Source organism: Stegodyphus dumicola, chromosome 5, assembly GCF_044657685.1.
Source record: "Stegodyphus dumicola isolate Sdum_Otavi_A_Nest chromosome 5, ASM4465768v1".
Lineage (NCBI taxonomy): Eukaryota > Metazoa > Arthropoda > Arachnida > Araneae > Eresidae > Stegodyphus > Stegodyphus dumicola.
This window is the reverse complement of record NC_140772.1, coordinates 36,879,050-36,896,859: the sequence shown is the minus strand read 5'-3', so window position 1 is coordinate 36,896,859 and position 17,810 is coordinate 36,879,050. Positions and strand designations below refer to the sequence as shown.

General features: G+C 35.4%; 1 protein-coding gene across 1 annotated transcript in view; it reads left to right on the top strand.

The window, feature by feature from the left end:
- LOC118192242 (uncharacterized) overlaps window positions 1-17,810 on the top strand; it is a 282,365-nt gene that overhangs the window by 137,079 nt on the left and 127,476 nt on the right. The window lies entirely within an intron of this gene.

The window sequence follows — 17,810 nt, the reverse complement described above, 5'->3', positions numbered from 1 at the left end:
AATAACGAAGGCGAATTAGAAATACGTATCAGGCAATGCTCTGAAGCTTGCTTTTTTACAAGTGTTTGCATTTCCTTTCAAATTGAAGAATTCAGAAATATTCTCAATTTGAAGTGCGTTATATTTATGAGGAAAGGTTCATGTTAATATTGTCATTACTAGTAAATAAAAAATCTGATGTGTACACCACATGACTTCCTTGTTCGGATACGCATTTTTTCTTGCATTTCATTTACACTTCTTGGATTGAATTAAATCTACTTCGCCGACAGCGCATAAGCCACAATAGAATAAATGCATTCTCTAAAATTCACACTATTTGTTTACCATAGCGACACTCTGGCGCTAGACTCACTCAACAGTATTATATTTCGTTCATGTTATAATTCAGAATGCACATAATATATATCATTTAAAGAATTATCTAATCGTTGCCACATGTTCTATTCAAATACTATTATAAAGCTAGAACGATGTATAAAAGAAATTAAGCAAACAAAACAAAAAAGAAACAGTTTTTCACAGACGACTGAGTATTTCTCATTCAATTAATTCAGTTCTCACTTCGCGACAAGGCAAAACTACATAAAAACTCAAAATATATGTATTAAAAATTACGAAGTAAATCTTAAACACTTTTTTCCTTGAAAAAATTCCAGAAAGGATTAAGCATGATTTAATTGGCCGATTTAATTGGCATGATTTAATTAAGAAACTGATATCACTGAGCCGGGTAACAAACTGGATATATATATATATATATAAATATATTTATATACGTTTGGTGCGGCCGATTGCAACCAAAATACGAGGTGCACATCTACATGTTATAGCAGTCCTATATACAAATTTTCAACGTTCTGAGGCTACTCGTTTTTGAGTTATGCGAGATACGTACATACGTTCGTACAGACGCCACGAAAAATTCTCTTCAGAATTCATTTTAAAGCAGTTTTATAATTTTTTTGGAGGAAAAGAGTCTTTTATTCTGTCCTTACGTAGAGATATCACGCAAAAACATCGTTAATTTGCATTCGATAGCGGTCAAAATGGATATTTTCGTTGAAATATGCTGCCTGAAACTTTTCGCGATTACAATACTTCCTTTTTACTTCGTACAAGGAAGTAAAAATATCATACATTTCTGTGTATAAGCCGTTTATTTTTCAACAAACGGTTTGTTATTGAAGTTTTAGAGGGTTGGTCCGAAAGCGCGCAAGTCCAAAAGTCACAAAATTGAATAATCTAAAAACTATTAATTATTGATATTAACTGAAAAAATATTTTATTGTATTTTATTTAATCCTAATAAACATCAAATTTCTCAAATCAGTTTACGAGACTCGGAATTTTCTCAGAATTCTGCTACACGCAAGTCCGGGCGAAAGCATCGTCTACCATTTTGTATTTCAGATTGTCGTCATTCACCTCGTAGATAATATCATCTTCATCTTTATTGATAGCATTGCTAATGCAACATTTTTTTGACCGAATGGACGATCGTTTCTGGCCTATTTTTGGAATAGATGAGGATTTGACAATCATCTTCAGCTTGTCTATCTAGCAAAATTAGATGACTCATTGTCATTGTATGTTGCTGAATTTATTGGCCATTTTCAAATTCAGTTTATAGACAGAATTTCAAATTTTGAAGCAAAATTTTACCTTTCGGTCTAACACTGGTGTGCAAAAATTAAGGACGAAGTCGAAAAATTAGCATATCAGCTGAACGAAGAGGCAGAGCGGTCAGAAAGACCAATCAGGAGATTAAGTAACGTGATGTACGGTAGCACATGCGCAGATATGCAGGTAGACGTAATGGGGGAGTGTCTGAGTAGTATAAAGCATGTTGTCGGTGTAAGATCAGTATTTCTGGCAAAGAGATTGCACGCCGTATAGCAGTTAAAATCACACCGAGTTGCTGCATCAGCGAGAAATGGCGAATAGTCAATCTGTTAGACGACATCTGGATGCTTTTACTCGAGGTCGAATCATTGGGAAGTTGGAGGAAGGCCGCAGTGTGACAAGTGTGGCTGCAGAGTTCGGAATTGCTCACAGCATCGTTTCACGACTTTGGAGACAATTTCAAACTACAATTAGTAGTGGTCGTTGACCGGTATATTGCCTTATAGGCAGAAGAAACAGGCAGCAGACAGCGGGAGAAATCGCTAGACACACGACACAGGCGACTGGACGACCGATATCGCGTTTTACCGTGGCCAGAAGACTGCACGGTGGTGGTCTGTTTGCATGACGCCCTGTACGGTGTGTACCTCTAACGCCTGCCCATCGGAGAAGGCGTTCTCTGTGGTGCCGGGAACACCGGAATTGGAGAAACAATGAATGGGGACGAGTACTCTTTACAGATGAGAGCAGATTCAGTCTGAGTAGCGATTCTCATCGCATACTCGTATGGAGAGAGCGGGGAAGCCGCAATCATCCCTCGAACATCATTGAAAGGGATAGGTATGGAGGTGGCGGTGTTCTCGTTTGGGGAGGCATCATGCTTGGTAGTCGTACAGACCTTCACATCTTCGACGCAGGTTCAGTCAACGGGACCCGTTATTGTAACGAGATTCTTCTTCCATATGTGCGTCTTTTTAGAGGCGCTATGGGTCCGCAGTTCCTTTTCATGGACGACAATGCACCATGTCATCGCACAGTAGCTGCCGAACAGCTCTTAGAGAGTGAGGATATTGAACGTATGGATTGGCCGGCACGATCTCCGGATCTCAATACCATCGAGCATGTATGGGATTTTCTAGGCAGACGCTTGGAAGCTCATACCTTACCACCAGTAACGATTCCGGAGCTTCGATTGGCGCTGCAAGACGAATGGGCAGCAATGCCTCAACAACTCATTGACACCCTCATTCTCAGCATGGGCAGACGCTGTAAAACCTGCTTAGCAGTCAGGGGAGATCATATCCCCTATTAAAGACCGGATGTTTCTTGCTGGACACCCATCACAGGGATGTTTCGGCCTTCAGTCGCATTGCGCTCCATGCTACTTTTTCAATAAAGCTTCTTTTTATCCCTCTGATTTCTCTTTTAGTAAGTGTTGCTTACATTACTGATGTCCTTACGTATTGGGGATCTTACGGTATTAAATGTGTTGATTTGGAAAGCTTTTGTGCAAAGTTATATTGAAAAAACCGTCTCGTCCTTAATTTTTGCACACCAGCGTATATTCGAAAATATACGTTATGATGCTTTTCGAAATTTATAAAATTTATGGGGGGGAGATGGGATTTTAAAATTCCAGTGAGTTCTTTTTCGATGACGCTACTTCTGATAGCTTATTTAAACCATTTGAGTTGTTCCGCAAAGAAATCGCGCAAATTTTCTGCGAAACGTTTGTATTTCGGAAAAAATGTGAGCGCTGACTTTTAAATAATATTCACGTGCTAGCGGCAAAAATAATTATTATAAACTTAAATTGTACCTCCTTCCATTCTATCATTCCTTAGATTCCGCGATATCATTTTTGAGGAAGAGTGAAATATTTCTCATTTCCTAGGTTACGGTTGTCTGGGTAACTGCCCCGTCATCAATGGAAGGGGATGAGTTGAGTGGGAAATTTGAACCCTCCCTTCCCTTTCTTCTATTCCAGAGAGGAGTAAATGTGGACTCAATTCCCGTGACTCATGAAAAATAGCAAATTATTCACCATTCGCCTCAACCTAACAGCCGATGCTGAAATTTCGAAATTTGAATGGAAAGACGTATGGCTCGGAGTTTAATAGTTGTTGACGAGAAACCTACATTTCTTAATAAGGGAGGAAAAAAAAAAGACTTGGAAGTTAAATTGAATGAACCGATTATTCTCCAAAACTGTTTGATTAGACATTACGCACAAGTGAGCCGAATTTTTGAAACAACTCGCACATTTTTCGAATTTATGTACTTGCAGGTGTAGTACGAAGGTCGCTGATGTGGATTCCGGAATGATATTAGTTTGTATTTTATGTCGTCTAAATTCTAAGTCAGTGGATTTATCTGATCTCGACATCGTAATCCTGAGCCACCGTAGTAGGTGTGTCTTTGAATTAGCGACGCTGGTAGGCAGTTTAAATTGTGCAACAATTAATATTTATAACACTTCGAACTATCAACAAAGCATCATTCGGCCATAGCCTTAGACCAGAAGAAGTGCGGAATATCTCACTGTAACATCCAAAGTAATGCTCCTGGCATTACGTGTAATATGTGGTATGGTTGCCATACTCTTATATAGCTGATGACGGACGCTTACGCAAAGATGCCGACACCTACGGCCACGACTCAAAAGACAGAAACCTTCATAAGAATATCCCTTCATAAAGGTGCCCTCTCCCTTATGCAGATCATTTTCTAACTTAGTAAACGCAATCTTCATAAAGGTACCACACCTTTATGCCTAGGCAATGCTATGCAAACAGAACTTCGTCTTTACAGTACTTCGTCTTTTCAGTAGGGTCTATAGTTTATGCTCCTTAAACACACAGTTAGACTCTACAAGCTCAAGTGTTGCTTTTCTAAGTAATGTTTGAGCTCTTTATGAATAAATTTTCAAACCATTCATTAAAAGGCATAAACAAGACCCCGACGTTCTGCAGCGTACCGCGTATGATTGAAATCTTCGCGTTGGCCAAATTCAACGGATACAATTAAGATATAGAGATATTAGGAAGCAGGAAAAGATGAAAAGTGAGCAATGCCCTCGCCAGGATTCGAACCCCAGAGCTCTCGAATATGCGCCGAGTGTGCTGACCACTACACCACGAAGTTTAAGAACGCGGGAAAAATACATTATAAAGATAACGCGTATAAGCAAAATCGCGTTCCGCAAGATCGCGTGGGCAATGGTTTACTATATTTGTCTCGAAAACTGAGTTTTCAGGACCCACTTTTTCATTGACTTGATAATATTTCTGTTTTACTGTTACTTTCGCTGTTATGTCCACAAATTTCATGAAGAAATCTATTTAACTTAAATTATGCGGGAAATAGTTTAATTTGTTGTTCATTGATAAAACGTAGCATGCTATACGCCAGTGTAAGAACGCCATCTTGCTTGCTAGTTAGATGATTTCTGTGTTTTTTAATATGACATTAATTTTTTTACTATAGTATTTTGCAGTCAGGTTCAAGTCCCAGGGTCTGACCTGTGTATAGTGGTTTATACTCCCCCCCCAATAACCACCATTTTAAAGCAAAACAAAAGTCAATTCCTACTTAGGTGAACAAAAACAAATTTTAAAAATACAAAAAAAATTATTAAAAATTTGTTAAATTTTAATATTTTAAAAACTGTATTAACATCAAGTGTCATCCACTACAAGTTTAAAAAAATGTATTTGAACTTGAATGGGTGATATTAACGATTGAAAATTTGAACACGATATAAGGAGAGTGTGAGCTAATAGTAGCTCACACTAAAGCAAACATGTTTCCTTTAAAAAAGCAAACATGTTTCCTTTAAAGTCAAGTGAAATGCGTATTTAATAAAATGAAGTATTTGGATGGCTAGAATATTTAAGAAGTAAAGTACTTACAATACATTAATGAAAAATACTTCAAATAATATCTTGTAAGTATTTCGTTATTCAATATAGAAGTTCTTTGAAATGCAGCTGTTAAAAGATTTAATCACTTCGCAAATTTGATACAAAAAAGTATAAAAGAGCATTTTCGGTAACAATAGAAGATACTCTTTTAAGCAAAAGCATTTTACTGAATTAAATTAAATTTTAAAGAGCCTATCTTGTCAATGCAACAAATACAAAATGCGTTTTGTGGTATGAAAAACCTGCTGACGTTAGTTATCTTGACTATTTTATGAATGAAACAATTATGTTGACGCTTACAAATCCATTATTATATCTGCCAAAGACTTATGAGTTATTTTTGGAAATGTAAATGATATACCATCGCCCGGAGAAAGAGATTATATTACATTTCTGCGTTCGATACAATTCACATATATGTATAATAAACAGTTTGAAAGTATTTAAAAAAATATTTAACTAAACTCTGTCTTGTCTTTTTGTTATTCTTGACGTTGTTATTGTCAAATCTATGGTTGAAAAATTGTGTTCCTTTATTTTCTCATCGTTTTCTTCCAGAAGAGATTATCTTTGCTTGTTTATTTTTCTTCTCGCATAAGATATTCTTTAGTTTCGATATTTCAGGAATTTTTGCTTCCGATTATTTCTTGATTAAATGGTAATTGCTTGCTTAACTTTTTGTACTGATATTTATTTCTTAAGTTAATGATGAAATTTGAAGAGTTATTCGAATAATCTAATTAGCCGCTTGACTAGCTTTGATCTTTACAGAGGCTGTTCGCACATTTTTTAGACGATTTTGGTAAGCGGTAATAAAATTTCGTTTGCTGCAAAAGAAATAATTGCAATTGTACTATGTTTTTAAAAGTCAAAATTATCGTCTGTGGCTTGAAAGTTCTGTTTTTATTCAAAATAGGGAATTTAACAACAAAGCAGTGGTTCGAAGGCTACATTTACGCTCTTTCCGAAGAGAAATATGCATACTCCGTTATCCAAAAACGATGTGAGAGTGATGGTTTTGTGATATCTAAAGCGACGATAGGTAATATAATCAACAAGAAAAAAAAAAAAAAAAAAAAAAAAAAAAAAAACGTCAAACTGGAGCCTCAAGTGGGACAAAAATTCCAAGCAAGTATCCAAGGAAAAAACGGACATCTTCGACTATTGCAAAGGTACGTGGTTTAATGTTAAAAGAAAATCCCCCTAGTCAAAGGACAGTTGCAAAATCATTAAAATGCTCGGTGTCCACTGTAAACAAAATGATAAACGTTGATTTAAATCTTAAGAAAGCGAAAAAACGCAATGTGCGTCGTCTTCTTCCAAAGCATATCGCTCAACGCAGGACACGCTGCAGAATTCTACATGAGAAACTCTTATCCAAAGAAAAATGGAAAGCTATTGTCACAGATGAAGCATGGGTGTATTTAAATGATTGTAACAAAAAAAAAAGAGTAATTTATTATCATAAAAGGGGAGAAAAAAAATTTAAGTACATGGTTCAAAGAATCGAAAGAAAGTTTTTCTAAGGGATTCATGATTGTTGCTGGTTTTTCTTATAAAGGCAAGTTAAAAATAAAGAGAGTGCAAAAAAAAATGTCAAGAATAACTCCAAATACTATCAGGAACATATTTTATCGCCAATTTTTCTGAATGAAATACCATCGCTTTACCCACAGTGCCATGAGACTCCATCAGGACAAAGTTAGCAGTCACACATCAAAATCCACTGTAAATTTCCTAAAAGAAATGGAACAAAAAACTGGTATCGAGGCCATACCCTTCACTGATATCCCTACTAAATCTCCCGACGTGTCACCTATGGATTTTTGTGCTTTCGGACTTTTAAAAACTGCATTATCCAAACGTTGTCCCAAAACCCTAACAGGACTCCAACAGGAAAGCTGTTCGGGAGGAATGGGATAGAATATCTCTTCTGCCACTTCAAAGGCATTATTATCCTGGAAATTTCGGTGTCGGAAGATAGTTCAGAATAAGGGATGTCAAATAGAACGTTTAAAACACAAGAATTTTGTGTAATTTAGTTTTGTGAATACAATATACATCGTCTGAAAAATGTGTGAATAGCCTCTGTATTTATGAAAAGGAATCCGTATATGTGTTTTACATGGCATTAATGAGATTTCAAATGACTTAGTTAAGGAAATTGATCAAGAAAACTCTCTATATGTCAGCGGGAAAATACATTATTTAATTTTAATTACAACTATATCCATCAGGTGGCTATATCTTTGGAATCCTGAATATATGTATATATATAATATCTATGGAATGAATATTATATATATACATATATTCAGGAATATTATATATATACATATATATGTGTAATTCCATTTACTGATTAATTTGCGCTAAAGTAACAAAATTAATCAGTTATAAGTACAATAATATTTACTTATTTTTTAACTCTAAAACATCCCGAAACCTAAAATAAATCAAAAACAACTTAAAATGACAAAGTAATTAAATAGTTAGTATTTTAATTTTTAAACCTCAAAACATAAAACAAAGAAAATAAATAGATATTAAAAAGTATTAGAATAATCATGATTGCCTTAAATAAACTTTCATCGGAGGTGGAGAGACGTGTTTAAGGCAATCTTGATTATTCTAACATTAAATCTTGATTATTCTAACATTAACAGATAACCCTTCTTTAGCAAAGCAAGTTAAAGAAGGGTTAACCTGCTTTAGCTTGCTTTGCTTGCTGCTAACTTCTTTAACTTGTTTTTATTTATTTATTTTAAGGTTTAAAAATTAACGGACTAACCGCTTAATTAGTATTTTGCCGCTTTAAATAATTTTTGGTTTTCTGAGGATGTTTTAGACTAAAAAATTCGTCTTTAATTTATATATATATATGTGATGTACCAGCTTTTGTCCGGAATAAATAGATTGGTGAAGAATCATAGATGTAGTTGTAGCTCAAAAGTATCAGACGATAAGTTTAAAAAACAAGATCCATTTATTATTATTCAGGAGAAATAGCAGTTGCAAAAAATCAGATCTCCGGAGTAAATAAAAAAGAACTACTGATAACTTTTTGTATGAAGTTTAGTGCATCGTTACATTAAAGAAAAGACCCCAATATACCTTTGCGAGTCCTTTTATAGCCTCTGAAAAGGCGGAGCTTCCAAAAAATGACGTCAGCCTCGTCAGCCATTTCAGTTCGCTTTAAATATCTCCAGAACATTCTATAACTGTACGTGTAGAAAAGGTGGGAAAAACAACTTGACTACGGGGCTGTGGATTTAATTCCACGTACTTTCAAATAAGAGACTGTCGCCATTAAAAATGAAAAGAACATACAATTAGAATTTTAAGTGTACTTTTGACTATCGAATTTTATTATTTCATATATGTACTATAAAAAAATATGTAAAGCAAACTTCTGATTTTAATTGGCAATAACATCATTTATTCTTTATTTTAATTTGTGTATTTTTCTCTTTCTATCCTAAAAATAGTAGCTATTTATAGCATATCAATCTAAACTGCTCATTTCAAATTAATCCGTATCATGCGATCTTAATAACGCTGCAATGCAGATAGCCAATCAGCGAAGAATATTTCAAAATGAAGTCAAAATTTTTTTTAACCAAAATCTTTTAACACTCTTCTCCATATTTTCTTTTGAATGCGTCGCATTTTCCCGCCTGCTTGCTTCCAAGTAACACGCAGCGGCTCACTTCTCCGTATCATACATTGCCTGAAGATATTTTAAACATGTGCACAAATGTGCTATAAATGTAGGGTGCAGACCACGTCCATATGATGTCTGCAACAGAGTATACGTCTCAAGAATTATTTTTTCCAAAAAGAAAATGTTTTGAATATAGAATTGCGTTTGTCTGCAAATTCCATCCTTCTATGCTAACACCGACTGCAACCAACGGCCATGATTAAAATTATTTGTGTCTTTTCTCCTGCTTACTGGATTATTACATTAACCAGATGACACCAATGGTACGTCACAATGACGAGAGTGTAAGAGAGTGATATATAAGGAATACGGGCAAAGAAGTAAAATTTTTCGCAGGCGCTTTATAAGCATTTCAGTGCAATAACCGAATAGTTATGACACAAAGGACGCATTTGCATGATTTTTTACGTGGTAGAATTATCGGCCGTCTGGAATGTGGGCGTATCCAACTGGAAGTATCAGACGAACTTGGAATTGCCTAGAGTGTCATCTCCAGGCTTTGGCAACGATTCCAAGATGATGGGAATGTGAGTAGACACAGCACAGGTTACAGCACAGGTCGCCCAAGAGTTACAACGCCGAATGAGGACCGGTATTTGGCAGTTACTGCCAAAAGAAACAGGCGGAGCACAGCCTCAGACCTCTCTCGTCAGCTCTCTTCAGCCACTGGTACGACAGTTTCAAGGCAGACCGTGTACAGACGCTTAGGGCAGATTGGTCTATATGCTCGTAGACCTGTCAGATGCGTTCCACTTACTGCAACTCTCTGTCGCCTGCGGTTAGCCTGTAGTAGAGAGCATGCCTTGTGGACACCACAACAGTGGGCTTGTGTGATGTTTTCCGACGAGTCCAGGTTTAACTTGCAGTCTGATTCTCGCCGGACTTTCATATGGAGAGCTCCAGGTACCCGTTACCACCAAGAAAACATCATTGAACGACACCGTTACGGTGGTGCAGGAGTGCTCGTTTGGGGTGGAATTATTCTGGGTTCCAGAACTGACCTGCGTGTTCAAATTGGAACCATGACAAGCCAAATCTGTCGGGACATCATTCTGGAACAACATGTACGTTTATTTCGGGGCGCCATGGGCGCGCAATTTGTGTTTATGGATGACAACGCCCGTCGTCACCGTGCAAACATCGTAAGCGAATGCCTTCAATCGGAGGATATCACCCGTATGGACTGGCCAGCATTCTCACCGGATTTGAATCCAGTAGAGCAAGTGTAGGACATACTTGGCCGACGAGTTGCAGCCCGTCAACCTCCTCCTACATGTCTACCGGAACTTCGGATAGCATTGCTTTTTGAGTGGTGTAATATCCCCCAAGATCAGATCGATAATTTGATACTCAGCATGCCTAGGCGTTGCATGGACTGTATTGCATCGTCTGGGAGACATACAATGTATTAACAATCCTACCAACCATGTAATATTGGTTTTTTTTGTAAGTAGGTTTTTTTTTTTTTTTTTTTTTTTTTTTTTGTAATTTGCTCCAGGGAGAAAACATTGCTAATTTTTTTAATAATATCAAACATATAGCATCTTTTTTTGCTCTTTACCTTTTGTTTAATAAATAAGCTTTACAAATAAGTCAAATTTGTTTTGCTTCTAACTCTTCCTTTGCCTGATTTTGCATTATCCTTAATTTATGGACATGAGTGTATATAATTTAAACTAGCAATAGCTCTTAATTCCCGTCTGTATTGTAAAAATAGAAATGACTTTCTATGGACTGCCTGATTTGTAGATCAGTGCGTGTCACATAATGGCGTAGCTAACCCGGGCCCTTCGGTGTAATAGTCAGAGTCACTAACCACTTTCCCGTCTGGGCGGCATAGCTCAAAACATTGCCATTGAATTGAAATTACTGAGGATTGTAAGTGCAGAAACATCTTTGAAATGCTGCAACGTCTAAAATTGACGAATCGCCCTCTATTAATTACGTATCTGGATTCTTTATAATATCATCAGCGGGGAAAAGATTTTCCAGCGGCATTGTATCAGTATTTTTTTGGATCTTGGGATAAATGGAGAAACGAAGGTGTAGGCTACCTATGTTTTGAGAGACATTGTAAATATATAACTTCTTTGACCCGTCGCATAATTTTAGTTTCCAATGTACAATACCAAAGTGAGAAATGCCATCATAAAAATAATTAAACGGCAAATAAAACTCGAAATAATCAAAACAATCAAATTGTACCCCTCCACCAAACTTCGTTACCTCCAGACCTTTATTTCTGTGTAAGGTGAGAAAGTAAAACTAGTCGTACTCGTTGTTAAACGATTACTTTCTTTATTGAAGTTTAATGTATTCAGGAAGCTTTTATTGACTGCAATGTCTCTTTATGCAGATGTTAAGTGATCCTCCCGTCCTTCCGTATTTTGATTCGTTGCCAATAAAGAAATTCGTTTCTTCCACCTCAAATTATTCCAGATTTCCTTTTTTTATTTTATTTTATTTTTTATTTGTAGACTTGTGGTAAATGGTCATTAACCATAAAATACGAAAGATATACTTCCGCAATTTAATTATTTAAGAGGTGTAACTCTTCAGACAGTCCTTTCAATTCGAATCAAAAAGTTTATACGATAAAAAAAAAATGAGTGATTTCTCTGACCGAAATTATGCTATCTGATTTATAATGTTTAAAGGATCCGAAGCAGAAAAATGCTGTGGCCTTTACTCTCTTCCCTCTTCCTATTGAATATAGGCATCGCTGTTAATATAGTTAACAACCGATTTATTGCTGTAATCGTCTGTGTATAGCTCAAAATTACGATTTATCGGAGGGCAGTTAAACAAAGCACAATAAAGAGAAAAAATCCGTGTTAATATTGTTGCGTTTCTGTACGGGTTTGTAGATTTGGAGTGATTGGCGTCAATACTTGATGAAGAATAAAAACACATTTTATTAGCCAGTATTACCCAGGACAGTTCCAAAATCAAGTTGACAGTCGTCGAAAAACACGTTGACACAGTCAGCAACACAGCCTTCACGCTATCAGACTATAACGGTGAAGACAGCTTCACGGCAAAGCACCAGAGTACAGCTCCCGAGTCGGTTCTGTAGTTCTCGGAACTCTACGTACTTAGGAGACGCTAGCCTTCAGACTATAACAGTGAGGACAGCTTCACGGCAAAACACCAGAGTACAGCTCCCGACTGTGTTCGGCCGTTCTCGGAACTCAACGTACTCTCGAGACTCTCCACGCTACAACTCGCGATGCACTCGATAGACTCGACGATGCACTCGATAGACTTCCCGATACTCTCGACGACCAACTCGAGACTAGATTAGACGATTAACTCACTAGACGAGACACTGACTGACTCACTGACTCGCCTATTAACTGACTGCTACTTCGCGTACAAGTAGGGTTTATATAGCTTTTGGGCTGCCTTCGAGAACATTCTGGTCCAAATCGGTAAGAATTCGTTCTAGAAGGTTCTCCAGCTGTCTGTGGCATTTCGCCAATTTTGTCGCCAAATGGGCGATTTCTCGCCAAATATGGCAACCGTGCCTTCCCTTGTCATTTTCTGGCAACTCTAAATCTGCTTTGCGGAGGAGCTATCCCACCGCGTGGTGGACATTTCGTAACAATATTAACAGAAATAAACTATAAACAATTTACTGCATTTTCGAGCAGTTTAACCCGGAAAATAAGTTCATATGGTTATGTAAATATTATATCAGTATTCAGAACAAAAAGAGCCCATTGTAACTAATGAAGGAATAAACAATATTAGGAAAAAAATAAAATCTGAAAGGGCTTAGACTTTAACAGTCGTCCTAAAGTGTTTGTTAAAGTTTTTCTATGTTCTCTCTGAACTCTCAGTCTACCCATCTGCTCCTGCATCTGCCTGCTAACATTTTTTTTTTTTTGTCTTTTTAGCTTTATTATTAAGCATATTTTTCTTTACACTTACACCACATACAATTGAACAGCAAAATCACCGAATTTTCAAATGCAGCGTAGCAGCATATGGTGAATTCTCAATACAGTGTTAAGTGTTGGTAAACATTTATTTATTTATTTATTATTTTTTTTTTCAGTCTTTTCTCAGTTTATCTTTTCAGTCTTCAGTTTTCTTAGCAAGATGGTTCACAAAACTTTCTTTTTATTATTAACTTTTCGTTAACTTTATTTGTTAAATATCATGCACCTTCTTCGTACTTATGCTCCATAAATTCAACAGCAAAATCACAAAATATTTAAAAACAGCATATCTTTAGAGTGCCCGATAGAGTTTTACAGATTGTCATACATATTTTTATATTCGCTATATTATTTCTTTAAAAACTCGTTGCTTGCACGGCCAGCCACCTAAAATAGTTATAAAAAAGAAAAAGTTTATAATTATTTCAATGATTCCAGCTAGAGTCATTTCATAAAAATATGGAACATTTCTAATAAGCCATCTCACTGTTTTGATACATCTGTATTTAAATCAGTCTGAAAAGTAGCAAAACTATTCATAAAAACTGTGTTCTTTGCTTTTAAATCGCTTAGTTTATTACTCAATAACTTTCCAGATTAAATTTGAAAGTATCTTGGGTTTCATTGAATGGCAACAGGCTGGCGTATGAAACATAAAACTATTTTGTTTTAGGTCGAGGCAACCCATTCCTTTCATACAGCCTAGTTTGTTATTTAAAATTGAAAGATAAGTATCTTAATTTTTTTCCAAATAGTAACAGATTTCCGCGCTGGAAATAAAAATGCTTTGTTTCAAACGCTATTACCACTGCTCCTTTTAGATCCTTGAGATTATTAATGAAATATTCTCTAAAGGTTTAGAAAGTATAAAATAAATACTGATACAAGAAATTCGAAATGAAAAATTCGAGCTTCCAGATGCACATGTTCGGATGGAGGATTATGTTATTCAAAATTTGACTCTAGGGTATCGTCGCTTTTTCAAGATGGGAGGAACGTATGTACATATATATGTAGATTCTTCGTTATTTAATTTCTTTAAAAATAATGCAGTGCGAAAATATTGGGTGGCAACAGTTTGAAATATGATACGGTATTTATTATGAACCGCCACAAAATTCCATTCCAACACTAATAGCCCCTTTTGGGCCAATTGTCATGGCATCAAGAACTTTTACAAAAGAGCTTTAGATCAGTACTTAGTTCAAATTTGCTTAAAGTAGTCAGCCTGAACATTCTGTTTATTATTGCACTATGTTATTATTCCAAATTACGTACAGTTAAATTTGCAACTAAAAGTACCCTTTTAATTAGAGCATGATAGCTAAATCTTTCTGAATTAATGTAAATTTTTTTAATAGAAAATTTCACACGAAACTGAACATTCTTCTTGAAAAACATTATTTATTTACGAGATTGTTTTCTATGTAGTGTTAAGTGAATTTGTTGCAAATGAAGTTGTAAGTATTGCCAAGTGAACAAGTTACAGTAAATGTTATTAACAAAAGAACACTTGCAATAATCAACTTTGTAAAATTCAGGTTAAAAGAATTTTGATTTTTTAATGTTAGGTATTTTATCTGCGGTAAAATACTGAAAATGTACAGAAGTTATCCTGCGAATTTTTCTTCTTGTATTGTCCGTAGACAGTTTTGCTTTACGCTAACAGTTTGTGATCGTAATTCCGTAGTTCTGAAATAAATTAATTATTTCTTTAGACTGCGCCTGGTTAACCTCTTCGTCGTCCGTAACGCGTTCAAGTGAAACTTCCGCAGGGCGGCTGTAACGCCCTACAAGCGTTCTTCTACATTTTAAAACGCTTTCTAAATGTTTACTTGTTTGAGTTTTTATTTTTGTTTGTTCTAATACCTCTTAGAGGGCAGCACTCATCAGAAATTCTATTTCTAATTGAATTTGCCACGGTTTTTATAAATATTCGCGCCATTTTACATAAGATACAAGACAGTGAGAGATGGCTTCAACGTCTACTCAGCAGAAAAAGAGAAAAAATGAGGTTGTGAATTGGAAAGACAAGAAGGATATACGTTTGATGACTATAGTCCATAATAACTCGATGATTGGTGTTGGAACACGGAAAAGAACTGTAAAAAAAAAAGCAATAATTGTAAAAGATTACAACAACAAAATGGGAGGAGTGGACGGCCTGGAACAGATGTTATCAAATTATCCTGCTGTTAGAAATAAGCAGAGATATTATTTTCCCATTATGCTTTATTTTCTTATAATTTTACTTAATATTCATTGACATTCATCCACTACGAAAGTTATGGATGGAAAGTTATGATACACAGAGAAGACAACATTACACGCTACGAAAAACAGACGGCCGCTGGGGAGAAATTTTCGCGGACAGGAGAGGGCGGCGACAAGGTTAATCCATAACCCGTTATAGTCGACCTCTTTAATCGGGAGTTGACAGTAATTCAAATACTAACTAAAGTGAAGAGATTTTTCTGAAGCTAGTGTGTCACAAAACAGTTTCCTCGATGAATAGAAGAGAAGTGAAACTTTGTCTGAAGCTTAATTTAATGATTTCAAATAACAGGCAAAGTAGGCCGATGTCTTGTTTTGCACCCGCTAAGTCTTTCTGCTCCGATGGGCGAAAAAACTCAAGCATAGGTGCGAAGGAAAAGTATGTAGAAAGGGGGCAATGAGATATATTCCGCAAGAGAAGAAGAGGAAGAATGACCTTGCTTGTTTGCATTAGCTGCACATAAGTCACGTGATCTCTGATGTCATTTGCATTGTTTGTTTACAAAAGATATACATAAGTCACGTGATCAATGAGGTCATCGGAATGTATCTCATTCCGGGTTTCAGAGGAGATTAAAAATTAATACTCCTTGTTGAGTATTTTCAGTTGGTCACAGTGAAAACACCCATCCTACTGTTCCAAACGATTTCTGTTTTCTGTGAATGCAGTCGCCTTACGGAATTTGATTGTCGATAATTTTCAATACCAATGCTTGTTTGCGTTATCAGAAAACACTGTCCACTTTTAGAGATAGTCGCCACGAGAAGTTTCACTGTCTTTTTCGCGAAATATATTGTTTATTGCTGAGGCATTTGTTACCAATAAGCGAAATTCTGATATTAATGTTACAGATTAAAAAAAGAATATACGATTGCTCAAATTATGTAAGAAAATTCTTTCTATGTCGCTTTCGTTTTAAACTAGGGAAACTGTTTAATTTTTCTAAATATAGTATTTCATCGAATCCTTTTTATCAATTATTTTTTGCCGCAATTTTTTATATGTAATATTAAGCTTTTTTCCCTCGCGTATTTATATTTTTCAATCTATTCAAAAGGGATTCATATCAAATTCTTCTACAGTATCCAATTTTCAAGTACGACATACATCTGAAAAATAAATCTACGTATTAATTTACAAATCAATCTTTTTGCAGACCCAACGAAGTACCTAAAGCACATATCTAAAAAGGATGATTATTTAATTATTTTAATCCACAAAAACATCCTTATGGTCATATGTAACGGCCCTAATAAACTCCATGTAAATTATATTTGCAAAATTCATAAATATTTATAGAACGTGGGAAATTTTCCGGAATATATAAAGCGGGATAATGCACTGAAATGTGGAACTGCCTGGCACAATCCAGAATACTTGGAAACTTAGCAAGAATTTTTGAAAAATTTCGTATGTAGGCAATTTTTATGTTGTTTTATTTTATTATTTTATTTTTACTATAACAAAGAAGCTATGACTAAAATTATAACCAACAAATTTGTAAAAATTAGTAGATAGCAATAAGGTACATCGAATTAAGTTACTTTTCATTTGTTAGTATGTTCTTTATGGTAATTAAGAAGAAAAAATATAGAGGGAGATTCAATCTAATCAAATATATTTATTTATTTGTATGCACTCTTAAAGTTCGATAGTGACAAATTATGGATATTACGGTTTCTCGAGTTAATACAGAGTTATCAAGTTAATACAGAGCAAAAATTGCGTTGTAAACGTAATTTAGCATGTTATAAGAATGCATATAGAGTAACTTTACGAATGCATTTAGTAACTGAAAACATACATGCATAATTTTATTGATTCTTAAACATTTTCTGTTTTGGAAGCTATGTTGTTGCATGAAGACTGCCTTCGGTTTGGTTTATTAAATTATGGCAAATCGCTTCAGGGCTATCTGCCTGAGGGGAGGGATGCTTTCGTGGAGGACTTTCTAAGGGAATTTATTTTAGCGTTCGAATGATTAGATTTAATGACAAGAGTTTAATAAAAGTATTTTTTGTGTCAAAAATGTTTTCATAATTTTCAATCACATCTTGTACTGAACCATTAGGTGCCGGACTAATGGACACTTTTCACCAATATTAGCGAAGATATCGTCATTATTTCACAAGCGAATTATTCAGACAAACAAACTCTGTTCTTCATAAAGATAAAACTTGAAACAATTATTGTTCGGAAATTTTACGTGGCCAGCCTCTGGTAGGAACATTCTAATAGCATTATTGGTAAAATATAAAATTTCTTCGGCACTGAATTCAAATGAAAAATCTTATTACATTTTGGAAGATAATTTGACA